At 44.9% G+C, this 17,999-nt stretch overlaps 1 long non-coding RNA gene across 4 annotated transcripts; it reads left to right on the top strand.

Annotated features, from left to right (window-relative positions):
* Positions 1–1,139: 1,139 nt before the first annotated feature.
* LOC137327678 (uncharacterized) lies at positions 1,140–14,488 on the top strand. Of its 4 annotated transcripts, none has more exons than XR_010964510.1 (4): positions 1,140–1,664; positions 8,416–8,518; positions 10,581–10,687; positions 14,212–14,488. It is a non-coding gene; the product is annotated as an uncharacterized lncRNA (long non-coding RNA). The 4 variants fall into 4 exon arrangements; XR_010964509.1 differs by lacking the exon at positions 1,140–1,664 and adding an exon at positions 8,162–8,225; XR_010964507.1 differs by lacking the exon at positions 1,140–1,664 and having other exon boundaries at positions 8,238–8,518.
* Positions 14,489–17,999: the final 3,511 nt, after the last annotated feature.

The following is a 17,999-nucleotide window of genomic DNA, read 5'->3' as shown; positions in this document are numbered from 1 at the left end:
AAGACTGTCACCTACTGATGTCCAATTTCTTAGTCATGATGTGGAGATGCCGGTGATGGACTGGGGTTGACAATTGTAAACAATTTTACAACACCAAGTTATAGTCCAACAATTTTATTTGAAATTCACAAGCTTTCAGAGGCTTCCTCCTTCCTCAGGTGAATGTTGTGGAAATGAAATCCTCGAATCCTTCGCTTTTATAAATCACAGAACAATACCTGGTGATTACAGATAGTCTTTCCAACTGCCCGTTGCCACGGCAATCACAGTGTGCAGACAGAGAGGTGTTACCTAAAAGGCCACCGAATATACAAACCACCAAAAAAAAACAGAGAGAGAGGCAGAAACAAACATAGAAAAGACAGCAAATGACCCGTTATATTAAAAACAGATAACATTTGTTCACTGGTGGGGTTACGTGTAGCGTGACATGAACCCAAGATCCCGGTTGAGGCCGTCCTCATGGGTGCGGAACTTGGCTATCAATTTCTGCTCGACGATTTTGCGTTGTCGTGTGTCTCGAAGGCCGCCTTGGAGTATGCTTACCCGAAGGTCGGTGGTAAGCATACTTTTGGGTAAGCATACCTTCGGGTAAGCGTACTCCAAGGCGGCCTTCGAGACACACGACAACGCAAAATCATCGAGCAGAAATTGATAGCCAAGTTCCGCACCCATGAGGACGGCCTCAACCGGGATCTTGGGTTCATGTCACGCTACACGTTATCCCACCAGCGAACAAATGTTATCTGTTTTTAATATAACGGGTCATTTGCTGTCTTTTCTATGTTTGTTTCTGCCTCTCTCTCTGTTTTTTTTTGGTGGTTTGTATATTCGGTGGCCTTTTAGGTAACACCTCTCTGTCTGCACACTGTGATTGCCGTGGCAACGGGCAGTTGGAAAGACTATCTGTAATCACCAGGTATTGTTCTGTGATTTATAAAAGCGAAGGATTCGAGGATTTCATTTCCACAACATTCACCTGAGGAAGGAGGAAGCCTCCGAAAGCTTGTGAATTTCAAATAAAATTGTTGGACTATAACTTGGTGTTGTAAAATTGTTTATAATTTCTTAGTGCCATTCTAATTCTTGTCCTTTTCCGCCTTCCTTTAGGTCCTTCTCTGCAGCAAGAGGCTCCTGTAGAAGACACTTTAGAGGCTGCATCATCACGTGCTCCATCTCTCCCAAGCACCCCAGCATAACGTTGGTATCCCAAGTGGGTTAGCTCGTGAGGCACAGATAGTTAGATAGTGTGGTGAAACACCGAGCACGAGTGAGCAGCAGCAGGTACTGGTGGAAGGGACAGCTCAGGAGCAAGCTCTTTCAAAGAGCCGGCACAGGCACGATGAGCCAAATAACCTCCTTCTGTGCTGTAGGATTCTTTCTATGAAGGAATGCTAACCAGGATACTGGGAACACTCCCTGCTCATCTTTGAACGGTACCAAGAGATTTTTAACAACCAGTTGAAAAGGTCAACAGAGCCGTAACATTCCATTCAAAGAATGGCACATCCAGTAATGCAGCACCCCTCAGTACTACACCAGAGTGTCAGCTTAGATCAAGGACATGAATATGCCAATGAACCCATCTGGGCAGGGCAGAGGTGGCTGGAGATGCATCATAATGTGGTCACCTGGGACCAGCAAGAAAAAAAGAAAAAAAACTTGTATGTATATATATATATATATAGATAGATAAGGTCCCGTAAAGAACAATGACCAGTTAATCTGTTTTGGTGGTGTTGGTTAAGGCATAAATGAACCAATTGCAGTTGATAGGGATATGCTAACTTCAATTTGCTTCCCTTGTTATTGTGCCAGTTAAAGGAGTATACATTAAATAGGGGCCTGTTGTTGGGTGGGTCGACTGGTGGCAGTCGACCCACCCATTAATAACAAACAATAATCTCTTTTGAAGAACACCAGGAGAACTCCCTGCTCTTCTTCAAATAGTACTATAGAATCTTTTACATCCACCTGAACAGGCAGACGGGACCTTGATTTAACATCTCATCTGAAGGACAGCATCTGCAACAATTCAGCACATTCCATGTACTGTACCAATGTGTTAGCCTGGAATGAGGCTTGAACCCACAATCTTTATGATTCAAACACAAAAGTGCTACCACTGAGCCAAGCTGATACACCAGATCATATTCTAAGAACATAAGAAATAGGAGCAGGAGTAGGCCTTACGGCCCCTCGAGCCTGCTCCGCCATTCAATAAGATCATGGATGATCTTCTAACTCAACTCCACTTTCCCACCCTATCCCCATATCCCTTGATTCCTTTAGTGTCCAAAAATCTATCGATCTCAATCTTGAATAGACTCAACGACTGAGCATCTACAGCCCTCTGGGGTAGAGAATTCCAAAGATTCACAGCTCTCTGAGTGAAGACATTTTTCCTCATCTCGATCCTAAATGGCCAACCTCTTATCTTGAGATTATGACCCCTAGTTCTAGACTCTCCAGTCAGGGGAAACAGCCTCTTAGCATCTACCCTGTCAAGCCCTCTAAGAATTTTAGATGTTTCAATGAGATCACCTCTCATTATTCTAAACTCCAGAGAATATAGGCGCATTCTACTCAATCTCTCCTCATAGGACAAGCTTCTCATTCCAGGAATCAATCTGGTGAACCTTCGTTGCACCCCCTCTAAGGTAAGTATATCTTTCCTTAGGTAAGGAGACCAAAACTGTACATAGTACTCCAGGTGTGGTTTCATGAGAGCCCTATATAATTCCAGAAAGACCACCTTACTCTTATACTCCAATTCTCCTTGCAATAAAGACTAACATGCCATTTGCCTTCCCAATTGGTTGCTGTACCTGAATGTTAACTTTCTATGATTCATGTACAAGGACACCCAAATCCCTCTGAAGATCAACATTTCTTAGTCTCTCACCTTTTAAAAAATATTCTGCTTTTCTATTCTTCCTACCAAAGTGGATAATTTCACATTTCCCCACATTATCCTCCATCTGCCACCTTCTCGCCCACTCACTTAACCTGTCTCTATCCCTTTGCAGCCTCTTTGCGTCCTCCCCCCAGCTTATTTTCCCACCTAGCTTTGTATCATCAGCAAACTTGGATACATTACACTTGGTCCCCTCATCTAAGTCATTGATATATATTATAAATAGCTGAGGCCCAAGCAGTGATCCTTGGGGCACTCCACTAGTTACAACCTGCCAAACCTGTTCATTCCTACTCTCTGTTTTCTGTCCGTTAACCAATCTTCAATCCATGCTAATATATTACCCCCAAACCCATGAGCCTTAATCTTGTCTAACAACCTCTTATGTGGCACCTTATTCAATGCCTTTTGAAAATCCAAATATACTACATCCACTGGTACCCTTTATCTACCTTGCTCGTTACACTCTCAAAAAACTCTAATAGATTTGTCAAGCACGATTTGCCTTTCTTTAAACTGTGTTGGCTCTGCCTAATCATATTATGATTTTCTAAGTGCCCTGTTACTACGTCCTTAATAATAAATTCTAGCATTTTCCCTATTACTGATGTCAGGCTAACTGGCCTATAGTTCCCTGTTTTCTCTCTCCCTCCTTTCTTGAATATCGAGGTAACATTTACTACCTTCCGATCCATGGGGACCGTTCTTGAATCTAGGGAATTCTGGAAGATCAAAACCAATGTATCCACTATCTCTGCAGCCACCTCTTTTAAAACCCTAGGATGTAGGCCATCAGGTCCAGGGGATTTGTCGGCTTCTAGTCCCATTAATTTCTACAGTGCTTTTTCTTTACTTATCTTAATTACTTTAACTGTCTCATTCTCATTAGACCCTTGGTTCCCCACTATTTCTGGTATATTTTTTTCTGTCTTCTACTGTGAAGACAGATACAAAGGCCCCAAGATTATCAGGGAGGTGGGATGGCAGCGGTGGCCGGGGGGGGGGGGGAGCGGCGGCGGCAACTGGGCACTTGGGTAACCTGCTCAGTAAAATCCGTCCGTTCCCCACGCGATCACGGGCAAATTGGAGCCACTTACCGTGGCTTCCAGGATTCCTGTCGTAAACCTGAGCAGCGGGCGGACTGTGCACCAGCATCACAGGCTATCAGCTGGACGAGCCCTATTTAATGGGGCAGTCCTCCAATGCTACTCCTGGAGCAAACACCCAAAATTGCAGAATGGCGCAGCCCAGGGGAAAGGCTGCTCCCAGATTTACTGATGCTTCACTCCAGGTGTTACTGGATGCAGTGAGGAGGAGGAGGAGGGATATTTTCTATCTGGCGGACGGGAGGAAATGGCCTGCCTCTGCCACCAAGAAGGCCTGGCTCGAGGTGGCATAGGAGGTCACCAGCCGCAGCAACGTCTCCTGCACATGGATCCAGTGTAGGAAGCACTTCAATGACCTAACTAGGTCAGCCAAAGTGAGTACACTTACTCATTCTCCGACACTTATTCTCCTACACTCCGTCTTCCACATCACCGCCCCCACCTCACAATTCATTCTGCACTGCCAACACTACTCTATCACATCACTCCTTACACCCACTCAAACCTCATTCTCAATTTACCTGCACTTACTCACCACTTCCTCACCTCCCCAGTACTCACCCCACCACGACCACTCAACCCAATCCTCATACAATGTCATGGCTCTGTCTCATACTAACCGTCTGATGCATCTCTTTCACGGTCAGCCTCACCCAAACCAATGCATTTATCGGTTCGCCACGTCTAGATCACTCACTCATGTCTCTCTACTTTCTCCCCTTATAGGAGAAGAGAGCCTAGAATGCGCGGGAGACGGCGAGGAGTGGGGCCATAACATCTAGTCGTCCTCACAGACGTGGAGCAGGAGGCTCTGGAATTGATGCCAAGACTGGCACCCGAAAAAAGGCTGGTGACAGAACTTTAACATTCAGCACACATAATATCAATTGATGTTAACATGCCTTCCCATCTTCAGCACCTCAACATCTGTCATCATGCTTAATATTGCCTTCTGTTCTCTTACAGGGCCTTCAGTGATCGCCGTGACGGCGGAGGGCGATTCCTCAGAGGACCTTCCGGCCTCTGAGGGGACACCGTCACATCTGAGCGAGCCACCCACCAGCGCAGATACACACACCTCGGTGGGTTCCTGTCTTCGCTTAGTTGGGGTCACACATGGTGAGTCACCACACATGTGAGCAAGAGCAAACACTGGTGGCAGGGGCAGCTGTGGAGAGTCCGCGTCAGTGGGAGCGTTCTTCTCCAGGCTCTGCTCAGCTGGACACAGATACTGAACCCTGGGGGCCATCCATGAAAAGGAGAATGATCGAGGGGCAGCAGCACATTTGCAAGGTGCTGGAACAGGTGCCATGTGCACACTCCACAATCGCGCAGAGGATGGAGGAGTCCAACTCCTGCATGAGTGGAATGGTGGCACAGGAAAGGGAGGGCATCTCTGAGATACTGTCACAGGGATGTGAGGGCATCTCTGAGATAGTGTTGTGGGTAAGTGCGGGAATGTCTGCGATGGAGGGAAGTCTAGCCTCCATGGAGCTTCAAGCATGGCTCACCAGTGAGTCCATTGAGGCCCTCACATCTGCCCTTCAGACTCAGGGTGAACAACATTCTGCTGCCTTAAACAGGCAGGCAGATACTCTTAGCACTGGCCTTACTAGGCTTCACACATGTCCTCCAAACTGTCGTCCAGCAGAGTGGTAGGAATGCTGTGGGCCTGGCCCAGGGGAGGGAAGATGGCGAAAGGGGATATGGATGTGGGGATGCCACTCAAAGCGCCCCCATGTCTCACCCATTGCCTGCCTCTCAACCAGTACCTGCAATGCTGCCTCCTCTCCAGGTGGCCGAGTCTGCCCCTGCACAGGTGCAGGTGGAGCAGTCTTTGGAGGGGCCCTCACGGGCACCGAAACCCAGAGGGCGTCCGCCCAAAGCATCTAATTGGTCAGGGCATGAACAAGAGCATTTTGCCACTACCTCTGCTTCAGCCACAGGGGATGCACCACGTAGGAGTAGTCGTAAGCGAAAGGCGAAGGTTTTGTGAGCACAAAGAGGATGCACAAGGGTGTTTGACGGTTTGTCATGTTTTTTATTTATATTTGATTTTTGTTAATGGCACATTGAATATTATTATTGTCACCACTACTGCTACGTCTTGGCCATTCTTGACTGGCTTGTATAATAAGGCCCTTTCATGAGGTTTACCATGAACGCCCACACTTGATGCCACCCATTGGGTCACTCAACAGTGGGTGTATGTGTAGTTGCAGGACTATTTTGTGCAGGGGGCGGGAGGGGGATGCGGTTGCTGGTGTGGCCGCTGCTCTGTCCAGGTGATGAGGACTGGACTCTTCACACTGTCTGATGTTAGGAGACCCATTCACATATCAGTGACTTCCTGGCCTCACGAGCAGCCAGGTGAGCTGCTGTTCTGCCCATGGGTTGCTCCCCCTCCTCTGCCTCGTCCTCCTCCTCCTCCTCAATGTGGGTGGCAGATGTGGATGGGGCCTCCTTCAGCGGCACCCCTCTCTGTTGTGCCATGTTGTGCAGGGCACAACACACGACTATAATGCGTCCCACTCTGTCTGGTGCGTATTGAAGCGCTCCCCTAGAATGATCAAGGCACCTGAAGCGCATCTTGAGCAGCCCTATAGCATGCTCAATTATCGACCTAGTAGCGATGTGGCTGTCATTATATCAATGCTGTTGCTCGGTGGTGGGGTTCCTCAGAGGTGTCACGAGCCACGTGTGCAGGGGGTATTCCTTGTCCCAGAGGAGCCAGCCCTTGCGGGTGTTCGGTGCATGGAAGAGGGGCGGGATGTTGAACTTCTGGAGGATGAGGGAATCGTGTCAGCTGCCAGGGTATCTGGCGCACATGTGAAGGAATCTCTTGCGGTGGCCACAGATGAGCTGAGTGTTGATGGAGTGATAGCCCTTCCTGTTGATGAACAGTCCTGGCTTGTGTGGAGGTGCTCATATTGCTATATGGGTGCAATCGATTACACCCTGCACCGGTGGGAAGCCAGCCACAGCGTGGAATCCCACTGCCCTCTTCATCTGGCTGAGGTCATCCATGGGGAAGTTGACGTAGTGCGAGGCCCTGCGAAACAAGCCGTCGGCGACCTGCCTTATGCACTTGTGTGCAGACGACTGAGAGACCCCAGCGATGTCCCTGGTGGCACCCTGGAACGACCTGGAGGCGAAGAAGTTGAGGGCAGTGGTGACTTTGACAGCAACGGGTAAGGAGATGCTGCTTGGACCAACTGGGAGCAGCTCGGCATGAAGGAGGCTGCGACTACCTGACGATTGACTCTGAGCCTCCGTATGCACTGCTTCTCAGAGAGGTCCAGGAAGCTATCCATTCAGGTGCAGGAATTGTTCCCTGCACTGCCTACTTTTGGATGTGCTCAAATTTCTAGGTCTATAGGTTCAGTGCTGGAGGTCACCAGTAGGCGCATCCCGCACTTATCTCAGGATAGACCACCCATGGGTTTTTGATCCCAGTACCATTTGGAAGACAGGTGAGACCCTCAACCACAGTTAAGAATGTTTTATAAAGACTGATCTAGTAAGGTAGATGAAGAAGGGACATTCTTAGAAAGGGACAATATGGCATCTGCTGAAAGGTCAGGTATGAGAGTTCTGGTAAAGAGTTCCTCAGGGAGACACCTGTATACTGACCTATGCCTTGTGTCTTTCAGTTCCTTCCTCTGGGAGATATCTGTACACTTCCTGTTTCTTTTCAGTCTCTCCCTTTAGGAAGATAATCATGCACTAAATGGCCTCTCTCAGGCCCATGGTCATGGAGATATCTGTATACTGACTGGTTCCTTGCGATCTCCTCCCACAGTGAGATACTGATACACTGACTGGTATGTTTTAGCCTCCTTCAAGAAGATATCTGCACACTAACTGGTTATTTGGTCCTTCCTGGGAGAGATATCTCTACACTGACTATTGTGTCTCAGTCCCTCCTTCAGGGAGGTATCTGTACACTGGTGTAGTCTTTTTACTTTCGAAGATGCTACTGAAGATGAACAATGAACAAGAACAGACTGATCTTTAATGATCTACTTTTTCACAATATCTTTGATGTGATACAAGCCTGGTTCATACTGAAAGATGTGAAAAAATATTCAAACAATTTTTTTCATATATAGATTCATAGTAGACTCAGAGTACTGAATGAAGACTCACAAATCCAAATGCAGCCAAACATTGGGAAAATGGCAATGGCAAGAGCTTTAAGAGTTAGGTACTAGTGTTTTTCTACAAGTCCTTCCCAGAGTCCTTTGACTGTTGAGGTCATTGTCAAATTCCAGTTTAAGTTTCCCCTGTTCAGATAAAAAGTTACATTTGCAAGTTCCGGTTGCCTCTGGGCTACAGTGAAAATGCTTCAAGGGTGAGCAGTACTAATTCAAAGTCTGACTCTTTCCTTAGGCTCTGCAGGAAGCCAGCAAAACAATCCAAGTGGGGATTCTCCATTACCAACACTAACTGGCATCTCCACTGCCATTGTGGGAAACGAAGAAACTCTCTTGAGGTAAAATCTGTCTGAGACAACTACAGCTTACTCTGGAAGCTTGTACACGGAGCTTCAGTTCAAACAGGATTTTCTGCCTTCGTTGTTTTTTGATTTCTTCTCTCATTGTCCATAGTCAATTTAACATACATTCTTTTCTTAGCCATCTGACATCACAGTGTTTCATGAAATTATATGCAACAGAAACTTAAGTTAAGAAAGCTGATGTCGCAGCTCTGATTTACAGTGAATGTAGTTGACTAATTTTATTGCCATTTACAGGATGTCCGCAATGTTGCTTTGATATTTGCACAAAGCACAGATTGATACAATGATTCCCTAATAGACCTGGATTTTGTTCCTTGAGTTTGACTACTGAACCTTTCTCACATCCCACCATCGCAGGAGTTCTATATGTGGTTATGGATACTATTTCTTTGACACTGAGCTCTTGCTCCTGGAGAAATTGTGACAATTGCATAAAAAGTTAAATTACTCATGAGCAATTTTTCAATAATAGCTCATCAGCAAATGCTTTACCATCTATAAACAAACAACTGTGCAATGCCAGTTACATTGCATGATTAATCCATTCATGTGTACATGATCCATGAGTATGGATTCAAAAACATCAGACTATACTTCGAAGAGGCATGTGGTTATGGAATCACACTCTCGTCAAATCTTGCTTTTGCTACCTCCAGTATACATTCCTTTACAACCTCAGCATTGTAAAGGGGTTGCCTCATAAAAGAAAGAATGAACTTGCATTTATTTCGGGCTTTTCATATCCTCAACACTTCACAGCCAAGGAATTATTTCTGAAGTGCAGTGATTTTTGTTTTTTGTAGCAAAATGTGGCATCTAATTTGAACACTGCAAGGTCCCAAACACAATCATAAGGAAATAGCTTACATTTATATACGGCCTTTCACGACCTTTGGACATCCCAAAGCGCTTCACAGCCAATAAAGTACTTTTAAAGTAGGGAAATGTGGCAGCCAATTTGCACACAGCAAGTTCCCACAAACAGCAATGAGATTAATGACCAGACCATGTCCAATAAAAAAAAATTTGATGGTGTTGTGTCCATTTTAGGGGTACAATATGGTGGGCGGCACTCGCGTGCCCATTCTGCACTGAAAGTGTCACACCCGTTTTGGGTTGGGCTGCACATGCCTGAAATTGACTTTAGGCCCATTGCATATGCAACTTGGAGGGCTAAAGCCTATTTTAGGTCCCATTGAGAAATTGGTTCGCAAATGACCACTGTCAGTTTCTTCAAGTGCTCAGCAGCCAAATCAGCAGTCCTTAAAGGGACTGCTGGAGGCTGCCACTCAAAAGGTAAGGTTAGTGATTTTTATTTACTTTATTGTGGAGCCAGGAAGAGTGCTCCTCCTGGCTTCACATTAAAACTGTGGGCCACTGCCTGCCATCACATGCCCTTCTCCCCATTGCCTCCCCCTGGACTCTCCTGGAGAACTCAACCAGTGGTCTGAGCTGGCCAATCTTGCTGCCTTTGGGGCTGCAAGTGGCGCCTACAGCTCGCCGGTACTGTCCTAATGAGTCCGTTGATCATTTTGCCATGGTCCTGCACTGCACCGGGGTACAATTTCTAGGTCATCTGTTTTAGTGATGTTGGATGGAGGATAAAGATTGGCCAGGACACCAGGAGATCTCCCCTACCCTTCTTGTAATAGTGCCATGGGATCTTTCACATCTGGTGAGGACAGACAGGTGGTCAGTTTAACATCTTGGGAAAAAGATGGCACCACGAACAGTGCAGCACTCCCTCAGTGCTGCACTGAAGAGTCAGCCTAGATTGTTTGCTCTAGGTCTGGAGTGCGACTTGAACCCACACCCTTCTGATTTTGAGATGAGACTACTGCTGATTAGGTGGTAGATTAGGTACGCAAGTCCTGGAGTTTGGCCAGGACCAAAAGCCTTCTGACTCAAGAGGCAAGAGCACTACCACTTAGCCAAGCTGACGCATGGGTCCTTGCATTGCTGTTTCTAGTGGATCTTTGCGCAACTGAAAATACAAATTTCACTGATTCAACTTTTTTTCATTTTCTGATTTCAGAACCAGGAGGATACGACTTGAACTGAAGAATGAAATTTTTAAAAATGGCACTTAACATTTCCACTCATCACTGTTGCAACAGTTACACCACAAATCAAGGACACCGAGTTAGTGTTGATTTTTTTCTGGAAGAACAAAGAGATAATCACTTGTCTATTCATCCTTAAATGCATTATTGGCAGAATCCTCTTTTCTTCACATTGTTTCCATTGCCATATTCAGGCCTACACCAGATTCTTCCTGTGAACTCCACATTCAAGCAGATTTACACTTTGGATAGATTGAAATTTGCTGCTCTGATAACTAGCATGTTTAGACAGGAAACTTATCAGAGTTTACTTATCAATGTGCTGGTGGGCTTACACTGGAAATTCATTTAAATTGGCTTGTTCCCTATGCTGCAGGGCAATTTGAACTGACTTCACCTTTCATTTTATCTATCTGGCCACATTCTGCTCCGGCCGCACCTTGATAACGCTCATAAAATGCAGTGGTAAATTTTCATCTTTCGCACTCTGGTGCAGAGCTTTGTGCGAGTGGAGAACTTGAATGCGCATCGTCCCATGATTTTTTTTGTCCCTTAAAATGAATTGGGTAATAAAAGAGAACATGTGAGGATAAACATTTCTGGGTCTTGCATCGCAGGCTGGACTTCGCACACAGCCAGCGATATCTGATAATTGTGGGCACGCTGCAATGATATCAATGGACAGAATATTGGATAATGGTTGCAGAGCACTCATGATTATTAGATTTGGGTTGGCTGCATGTGCTTTAGTCTACAGTTATGAGGTAATACAATAAGGTACATTTCCCCTTTAGCAGCACAGAGGTAAAAGGTATCTCTGCATCACCAGTGCTTCTATCCTTTTCCTTGCAATAGTGAGTAGCTGGGGATTACAGCAGACAACTGAATGAATACACAGGTATTCATAAAAACTGAAACAACCGGTCAAGTGTCAAAACTATTATAGGATTCCAACATATCATTAATTTCTCATCTGTAGCTTCTAGCTACAACTTAAGAAAAATACAGTACCTCCCCCCTCCAAAGCTTGGTGATTAATTTACACTGAGTATACCATTTCCTTCAGAACCGAAGAGCACTGTTACTTCTGCACATGGCTGAAATATCTCCTCGCATCTATTTCAGTAACTAGTAATGTGGTGTCCTATAAATAACCGTGTCAGTAGTTGACAGCCCTCTTATCTGTTCAATGACTTGGTCTGAAGCACAACCAAGAGGGGAAGCAACAGCAAACGAGAAGCTTACATTGTTCACTAGCTGCCCGCACTCAGTTCCACCCTGATTGCTCATTTGCTAAGGCTCACAATCTCCGCTATTCAAGGAGGGAGAAAGAAAAAAGGGAACTACAGGCCAGTTGGCCTGACATCAGTCGTCGGGAAAATGCTAGAATCCATTATTAACGACGTAGTAAGCGGATACTTAGAAAATCATAATATGATTAGGCAGAGTCAACATGGTTTTATGAAAGGGAAATCGTGTTTAACAAATTTACTAGAGTTCTTTGAGGATGTAACTAACAGCGTAGATAAAGGGGATGTAATGTATATTTGGATTTTCAAAAGGCATTTCATAAGGTGCCACACAAAAGGTTGTCATGCAAGATAAGGGCTCATTGGGTTGGGGATAATATATTAGCATGGATAGAGGATTGGTTAACGGATAGAAAACAGAGAGTAGGGATAAACGGGTCATTTTCAGGTTGGCAGGCTGTAGCTACAGGGGTGCCGCAAGGATCAGTGCTTGGGCCTCAGCTATTTACAATCTATATTAATGACTTAGATGAAGGGACCGAATGGAATGTAATCGAGGTTCGCTGACGATACAAAGGTAGGTGGGAAAGTAAGCTGTGAGAAGGACACAAAGAGTCTGCAAAGGGATATAGACAGGTTAAGTGAATGGGTAAGAAGGTGGCAGATGGAGTATAATGTGGAGAAATGTGAGGTTATTCACTTTGGTAAAAAGAATAGAAAAGCAGAATATTTTTTAAATGGTGAGAAACTATTAAATGTTGGTGTTCAGAGAGATCTTGGTATCCTTGTACAAGAAACACAAAAGTTAGCATGCAGGTACAGCAAGCAAATGGCATGTTGGTCTTTATTGCAAGGGGGTTGGAGTACAAAAGTAAGGAAGTCTTGCTACAATTGTGCAGGGTTTTGGTGAGACCACACCCGGAGTACCGTGCACAGTTTAGGAAGGAAAAATTTGCCTTAGAGGCGATGCAACGAAGGTTCACTTGATTGATTCCTGGGATGAGAGGGTTGTCCTATGATGAGAGATTGAGTAAAATGGGCCGACATTCTCTGGAATTTAGAAGAATGAGAAGTGATCTCATTGAAACATATAAGATTCTGAGGGGGCTTGACAGGGTAGATGCTGAGAGGTTGTTTCCCCTGGCTGGAGCGTCTAGGGGGCATAGTCGCAGGATAAGGGGTCGGCCATTTAGGACTGAGATGAGGAGGAATTTCTTCACTCAGAGGGCTGTGAATCTTTGGAATTCTCTATCCCAGAGGGCTGTGGATGCTCAGTCGTTGAGTATATTCAAGACTAAGATAGATAGATTTTTGGACCTAGGGGAATCAAGGGATATGGGGATTGGACGGGGAAGTGGAGTTGAGGTCAAAGAATAGCCATGATCTTATTGAATGATGGAGCAGGGTCAAGGGGCCGTATGGCCTACTCCTGCTCCTATTTCTTATGTTCTTATGTTTCTAAGTTGGAATATATGGTGGGCATTTGGGTATCGATGTCTGTGTTCTTCGAAGTTCCAACAACTCTACAATATTCATCTGTTTGCAGGGCAACGTGACACATAACAAGGAGGCACTGAAGGGGGCCCTGCAACTTCCTGTCCCTAAGCAGAGTTCTTGGTTAAGTTAGCAAAAGCCACAAAGATTGAAGTTGGTGCACACAAAGCGGCAGTTATTTCACAATTTTAATTGCTGCTGCTACAATTTTTGTCTAAATATTGCAGAAAGTAACCTCCAAGGAGGAAAATAAAAAGAATGCACAATATCCAATGTAAAGCACTTGAAAGGTTGCACTGAAAAACATTGCTCAAAAATGGCCCACAAAATGTAGAGTCAGCTTTAAGAGACCTTTTTGCTGATTTCAAATTCTGTTGCCAGTCATTTCCACAGGAGTTCTCCTGATCTTCCTCTTTAACTTCAGTGGAAGATCGTCAGAAGCCCCTTAGAAATGGCATAAACAGGCGTTTAAACCGTTTCTCTGCGGTTTCCACCAGTCTTCTACTAAAGTTACGTTGGGAGATCAGAGCAACCCTGCAGAAATTCTACCTCTGCATGTGGTATTTTTATGGTGGAGGCAGAATATCGTCAGATATCAGAAAATTGCATGAGGGCCCACAAGCCCTCATTGATATAAAATTAGGCCATCCTTGCATTCTGGTAGTGAGGGTCTCTGGAAAAAGTCCCAAATTTCAAATTGGAAAATCAGGCGCTCAAGAACACACACCTGATTTTCTGATGGTCTATGGCAGTAGCTCTTGGAAATTAAGGCCCATTAATCTATGTTGACACCAATGCAGTACTGAGGTGATGTCCTTCAGATGAGATGTTAAGCTGATGCTCAGTTTGTTTGTTTCAGCAGTTCAAGTGGATGTTAACGATCCTATGCACTGTTCAAAGAAGAGCTGCGAGTTCTCCTGGCTGACATTCCTCCCTCGATCAACTCCAAATCTCGCTGCTGTTTTTCGGATCTTGCTGTGTACAAAATGGCTGCCACATATGCAGCAGTCACTGTATTTCAAAATAATTCATAGTATGTGAAGCACTTTGAGATGTTTCTGAGAGACATGTAAAGGGACCATATACATTTAATTTTCCTATCTTTCTTACATGTCATTTTTGGATGAATGAGGAAGGACAAAGACAGCATTTGTGTGAACAATGAGCTTTAAACATGGAAAATTTAAAATTCTGAATTGAAGTCATCTCTCAGAGAGTGCAGAGTAAACACTCATTGCAACAGCCAGGGTTTTGGACTGCTTAGTGCACTACCACAGCCTAAAATAATCTTTACAACCTCATATAGATAGCTTGTATTTGGGGTTAGCAAGTGCTAACCATTTGGTTAGAATGTGTAAAAAGCATGAAGAACCTTGTCATAAAATTATAGCTGTGATTCCCCCAATTTCTCAATTGGTGAATACACTCCCAATTATAGCACCAAATGGTACCGACAAGAAGATCCCAGCTTCTATCCCTGGTCTGTGCAGTTAACGGATGCCTCTTCGGTTGAACAGCTCTCTGATAGCTACTGTTCAGGCTTACAGTTTAACAATAGTGACTTGATAGAAGCAGTGGATAGCTGATGGTTCCTGTGGAACTGTACCCCAGCAGAAGCCAGGACTGTCAGGAGAAGAGAAAAGGAAAAAAAGGGGAAAATTTGGGAAACAAATAAAAAACTATGGTATGATTGACTGGGCAGCTCATTGAAGCAGAGGGCCCTGAACAATGTCCCATCAATCCTTGAAATGAGGCACAGCTCACCATCTTGCCACATCTCCTCCCCTGATTCACCTGATGCTTTGATTTCTCCATCCCATCATACACTAATCAGCAATGATTTGTGCAGAGCATTGAATTCTATTTCTCACACTTAAGAATTCTGAGTTTGGTAATCAGACAATTTTGATGACTCGGAAGTATTTCTCTTTTTTTAGAATGTGAAAGTACTTTGCCAGGAATGAGAGACGCTACTCAGCCAGAGTCACTTTAAAAATAACTCACTGGTCAGCATTCTGTTTAGTAACTTTTTTGTGAATTTTGTGCTCCTCATTGTTAGGGATATTAATGCCAAGGAATGGAACACTAGAAACCTGGTGTTGAGACCACCCTTCATTTAAAGGAGTCTTGACAATGAAAATCACTCTTTTATTGACCATTTATTTTTCCACTTCTTTTCCTTTCATTTATCTTATTTCTCTTTTTTGCCTCACCAATTTCCTCACGCCTCTTCTCCGGCATACTCTTGCTGGGGTTCAGTTCTACCAGTGCTGGCAACCTCTGCCACCACACTCAATGCTCACACACTATGGAGATCAGAGCTGGAACAGACTGAACAGCACGATGGAGATCAGAGCTAGTACTGGCAGTCAGCTCAATCAAGATCAGAATTGGGGCTGACTATAGAAATCAGAGCTGGGACTGAGAGTACAGCATGCTAGAGATCAGAGCTGGTGCTGATTACAGTACTATAGAAATTGAAGCTGGGACTGATTGTACAGTGCTGTAAGGATCAGAGCTGGATTGACTACATCACTATAGAAATCAAAACTTGGGCTGACTGTGCAGTGCTATAACGATCAAAGCTGGGACTGACTACATCACTATAGAAATCAGAGCTGGGACTGACTGCACAGTGTTATAAAGATCAGAGCTGGATTGACTACATCACTATAGAAGTCAGAGCTGGGACTGACTGTACAGTACTATAAAGATTAGAGCTGGGACTGACTCCAGCACTATAGAAATCAGAGCTTGGACTGACTGTACAGTGCTACGCTCAAATTAATTTTGCTATCCACAAGTCACTATTTCCAACATTATTATACATTCCTGCAGATACTATTTATCCAGATCTTGCTGGAAAAATAACGGCGTGTTAACGACGCACGCCGTTATTAATATGCAAATTGGCCAGCAAGTTCATGGGGATTAAGAGATACACTGTGAGTTGCGAATCTCCAGAACTTGCTGGTCGATTTATGCAACTCTGCCGTTTGCTGCACACAAACGGCATCTTGCTCTTAGCCTCCCCGTTATTTTTAAGAAGTTATTGGATTTGCACGTTAACTGCCCATTAAACTTGCCACAGAATGTTAAGTCTGGTAATTAAGAGCGTAACTACCTTTTTAATGACGTGATAATTGTTAATGTAATGCCAATCAACCTCTCTGGCCCAGAATGGGAACAATTTAAAATATTCAATCTCATTCCTACATGTAGTCAATTGTTATTAGAGATTTTAAAAACGTCAAATTTTTAATTTTTGTTTCTTATTTTTCTTTTCTGTTTTTTTTTCTCTCTCTCTCTTAATCCAATTTTTCTGTCCCTCTTTGTTTCTCTTTCTGTATCTGATTTGACTCTAATTCACCCACTCTAATTCATCCACCTTCTCTGTTGTTCCTCTGTTTCTTTCTCAACCCTTAAATCTCATTGATTAATGAGATAGACTGTTGGTCCCACTGTTAATTAAAGTCCCAGATGCCCAGTTGCCGACACCACACCATCACCAACTCACACTTCCAGCAAGTTATGGCGCAAACATTCCTCGAGATGAAGGGTTCAGAAAAAAATCTGCCGGGGCATGCTGTGAGATGCCCTGAACCAGCAAAATCAAGTCCCATGTCTCCCCTTCCAATGCCACATCAAAAACTCTCAGGTCAATCACAGTATAGTGTGAAAGAATTGAGTTAGAAGTTAAAGAATGGATTTGGAGAGAGCTGATAGAATGTATTTTGATGGAGCTGTGAGAAAAAAGTAGAGATACAGCTGTAAAAAAACGTTTGAGATAGAGCTGTGAGAAAGGATTGGGATGGAAATGTGAGAATGAATTTGGATCGAGCTGTGAGAAGGGATTGGGATCGAGCTGTGAGAAGGGATTTGGATCGAGCTGTGAGAAGGGATTGGGATCGAGCTGTGAGAAGGGATTGGGATCGAGCTGTGAGAAGTGATTGGGATCGAGCTGTGAGAAGGGATTGGGATGGAGCTGCGAGAAGGGATTGGGATCGAGCTGCGAGAAGGGATTGGGATCGAGCTGCGAGAAGGGATTGGGATCGAGCTGCGAGAAGGGATTGGGATCGAGCTGCGAGAAGGGATTGGGATCGAGCTGTGAGAAGGGATTGGGATCGAGCTGTGAGAAGGGATTGGGATCGAGCTGTGTGAAGGGATTGGGATCGAGCTGTGAGAAGGGATTGGGATCGAGCTGTGTGAAGGGATTGGGATCGAGCTGTGAGAAGGGATTGGGATCGAGCTGTGAGAAGGGATTGGGATCGAGCTGTGAGAAGTGATTGGGATCGAGCTATGAGAAGGGATTGGGATCGAGCTGCGAGAAAGGATTGGGATCGAGCTGTGAGAAGGGATTGGGATCGAGCTGCGAGAAAGGATTGGGATGGAGCTGCGAGAAGGGATTGGGATCGAGCTGCGAGAAAGGATTGGGATCGAGCTGTGTGAAGGGATTGGGATCGAGCTGTGAGAAAGGATTGGGATGGAGCTGCGAGAAGGGATTGGGATCGAGCTGTGAGAAGGGATTGGGATCGAGCTGTGAGAAGGGATTGGGATCGAGCTGTGAGAAGGGATTGGGATCGAGCTGCGAGAAAGGATTGGGATCGAGCTATGAGAAGGGATTGGGATCGAGCTGTGAGAAGGGAT

The sequence above is a fragment of the Heptranchias perlo genome, chromosome 12, assembly GCF_035084215.1.
Source record: "Heptranchias perlo isolate sHepPer1 chromosome 12, sHepPer1.hap1, whole genome shotgun sequence".
NCBI lineage: Eukaryota > Metazoa > Chordata > Chondrichthyes > Hexanchiformes > Hexanchidae > Heptranchias > Heptranchias perlo.
Note: the sequence above shows the minus strand (reverse complement) of the source record. Positions and strands in the feature narration are given on the sequence as shown.